The sequence below is a fragment of the Echinococcus granulosus genome, assembly GCF_000524195.1.
Source record: "Echinococcus granulosus chromosome Unknown EG_S00017, whole genome shotgun sequence".
Lineage (NCBI taxonomy): Eukaryota > Metazoa > Platyhelminthes > Cestoda > Cyclophyllidea > Taeniidae > Echinococcus > Echinococcus granulosus.
In genome coordinates this window covers 841,478-845,289 of record NW_020170397.1, presented here as the reverse complement: position 1 = coordinate 845,289, position 3,812 = coordinate 841,478, and positions in this window count along the sequence as shown.

Below are 3,812 nucleotides of genomic sequence, written 5' to 3'. Positions count from 1 at the left end.
GCGTGGACTGACCTAGACCGCGAAGAGTCACTCAAGTTTTACTTATACTCGTGCATCAATGAATTTCTGAGACGATCTTAACCTTTGAAAAACAGTGGTGCTATTTTCCCTCCGGAACCTGATGTAACTGAACACTTGGCTCCGGGCTTATCGAAGTGATCTAAGCTAGGAAGTCTCTGAACCAGAATGTGGAGGAAATCAGTTGCTAATGCTAGGCGACCAAGATGTTTTACCAAATAATTCAATGACCACAATAAATGCCTTAGAGATGTAGGGGATTTCCCTTCACTCCTTTTTTCCTGCTTTGCTAATGCGAGTAAAGCCATCTCAGCATTAGCAACTAATACTGAGATGGAATCTTGCGCCTGGGCAACCGTTATGGGGGAAACGCATGGAATCTTGGTGTTCTGCAATCTCCATGTCTACAGGGTATCCACTCCCACTAGTGTCCGCTTCAAGCTTGTTACCAGGCGCATTTATGATGTCAAACGGGAAATTTTTGTGAGGTGGGGTATTGAAACTTGCCTTCCAAAAAGTGGTGCCTTAAATATCTCATTTGAAATGTCACGAAACTTGGCCGCTGTTTTCGCTAATTTACCTCTTCAAGAAATGCATTCACTAATCCAGAGGTAGGATTCCAAGTGACATTCTCCGATGAAATGTGTGAACAGCTTTGAGACCCCTTTGATCTACCGATTTCATTTGCCAGTTCACGTCCTGATTCGCGAAATCCAAGAGGTGAAAGGTTGATTTGCGGGTACGCATTCTCAAAACAGAATTTAACGTCATGCAAATGCTGTTATTACCGATTTGGTTAAAAAAATTACGTGTGCTTAGACGGATTGTTGGGCTAATTGCTGGACTTTTAAAGCAGAAAGCGCGCGACCCTGTGCTCCTGATGTGAGATGATATGATGAACAGCGCCAGCAAGTTTGGGAGAAAAGAAGGCAGAAAGGGTTCGTAAATTCACAAAATTTAGGTTTATCGCCCACATCTTGGCATTTGCAATCACCAAATCTGCATCGAAATCGGTGTAGGATTGTCTTTAATGGTGAGACTGCGCTTTTATCACTTGCGATCATAAAACTCCAATTCGTCGCAAAATCGGCGTCGCATTTGCGCCTTAAACTGAAGTTATCTTAGACCATGAGAGATACCAAATCATCTATTTTAAATTCCACTGATGGCAGTTTTACCGTCTCACCCATATTTTGTTTATGCTGTCAGCGGTAAGGAAATGTGAGAGCCGACAAAATCCTGAAATCCATCCGTCCGTCGCGGCTCTCACTAAGCAGCGCCAGGCTTGGAAGATGAGCTGCAATTCAGGTGGAGAAAGGTCTAGTTAACAGGCTATATGGGAGGTGATTTCCTAATCCACCTCTCCACTGTCGTTTGGGCATTGCTAACTGTGCAGACTGTTTGGGATTTAACCCCTTGTGCTTGATAGCTTCATCGAGAGCTTTCTCATCATTACATCTATCTGTCCGCCCGAAACGCTTCATTTGGTCAAAGAAGATTTCGGTGAACAATTCCAGCTTGAAGATGAAACACCAAAACCCGTTCCAGCCACTTGCTTCATTGAACGAGAATTCATTTTACAGATCACAACATGGTGTATTATTACGGTTAATTTGTAACTGTGAGGATAAATGTATAGACACACTAGGATGATTTCGCGTCTAGCTCTTAATCGTAAACTCTACAAAGCATTTATTTGGTTAATTTGCTTCAAATAGCCAAATAACCTTCTGATGACCATAATGACAAGCAGGGTTCTTAAAGCCCGCGCAACATGAAATGCATCTGCTTCCTTGCCGTCCGTCTCCACTTCGTCACTATCTGCATTTGTGCGGGTGCAGGTCTCCAACATAACCGATCCTTTAGATCAGTACGTCGGAATGGAGCTTCTCAACCATTTTCAAGTAAGGATCTGCAATACTTTAGCTGTTCGGGTAACTCTCGGTTTTGGTGACGGACCACTCTGGAGCCCTGTAGGCGGCCTGGTCTTCGGCTATACCAGTAGCCCCCACACCATCTTTTTTGTATATCAACATTGCATGTCCTCCCCAAGTATTATGCCTTCGTCTTCAGTGAAGCCTCGAGGCGCTGAATTATTGGCATCGGAAGGCAAAGCCCATCTTAAATGGCAAACATTTTTGAATTCTACTACTGGATGCTAAACCTTGGCGTAACGGAAGAAGTGCATAAGCTGCCCTTGTAGAAATCTGTAAATATCTATAGTAGGAAGTCTAGAAATGACGTCTACCCTTGCCAACTACGCCAGATCCGTGGTCTGCAGGAAATCTAATAACATGTGAGGCGATATTAGCCTTGAACCATCTGGAAAAGATCGTTATCGAAATGTTTGGGTGGCCTCCACTTCTCTACTGGCTGGATAAAACCCAGATAGCTATGGCTGAGCAGCTCTGAAGTGAGAAAGTGGTATGGAGGAATAGACGTGGAACCCTCCGCCTACGGGACTATGCTGGATCCTGTCCCTTGTTACTTAACTCCGCTATTAGGCCAGTGTTCCTACGACTAACTACGCACACCCGTCACGGCCAGCACATTCCCGCGTCCCCGAATTCGAGTCCCCAACAGAACGCAACTGCAGACCTAATGGAAATTGCCAAGAGGGGTCAGTGGCGTTGCGGTCGAGTATCCTCTCATGTGTGTGGAAATTCGATGATTGGCACGGCTGGCTGATGGGGCCTTTTTTAACAGCATCGACTACGTTGTGATGGCTGATAGGAAGGATTGACCAATGGGAGCGCTGGGGATGAAGCTCAAATAAGGAGAGGGCATATGCAATACTTTGGATGGAAAATTAACTCTACGTTTTTGGTTTTGTGGCCACTTAGGGCTTCGCCTTTGTGCCTTCGCTGGGCGACTTGGCCTCCGATCCACCCCAGTATCCGCAAGCTCTCCCATACGTCAGCAAAATATTATCTCCGCGTTTTATGCCTTTTTACATCTTCAGGGAAGTATCGAGGCGCTACAGTATCAATTACTTCAACGAAATATTCCGTTACAAATCGGAAATCTCTCGTTATCCGCACCGGTTTTCCCGTGGCGGAAACAAGCCAAATCCTACAAATTGTCTGTGGTTCTACTAGATAATTATGAATGACAACTTGAAAGGTAAACACGGTCTGATGCTCGATTTCTGACTAGTGAGGATGCATTTTCATGGTACAAAATAACGGTGGTATTTAAATTGCGGTGTCGAAGGTCTTGACTCCAAAACTGTGTGGTAGAGTCGATTGGACATTTCAAACTTGTCGGCCTAGTGAATGAAAGTACTGTTTCTAAACCTTTCACATCTCGACCCAGAACGATATAATTACAACCCCTACTTTCTACCAGCACTGGCCAACCAAAATTTCGTTTATTCACCTCATTTGTAAAAGGTAAAGGAGGAGGGAGGGTTGTGTTGTAAAGGAATGAGGTCCGAGGCAAATAAGGACTCTACGGTACTCAAACCAAGAAAACCATTAGTTGTGTGTGTGTGTGTTTGTGTACACTTTGCCTGGAAGAAAGAGTGGGCACGAAAGGCGCTATTTTGGATTCATAGCTCTGCGTGACCACTTTTTCACCTGGCATTCCCCTCGTTTCCTTCTGATGCCAAATTTGGCACACAGTTGAATTCCTTCTTCTTCTTCTTCTTCTTCTTCTTCTTCTTCTTCTTCTTCTCTTCTCTCTCTCTCTCTCTCTCTCTCTCTCTCTCTCTCTCTCTCTCTCTCTCTCTCTCTCTCTCTCTCTCTCTCTCTCTCTCTCTCTCTCTCTCTCTCTCTCTCTCTCTCTCTCTCTCT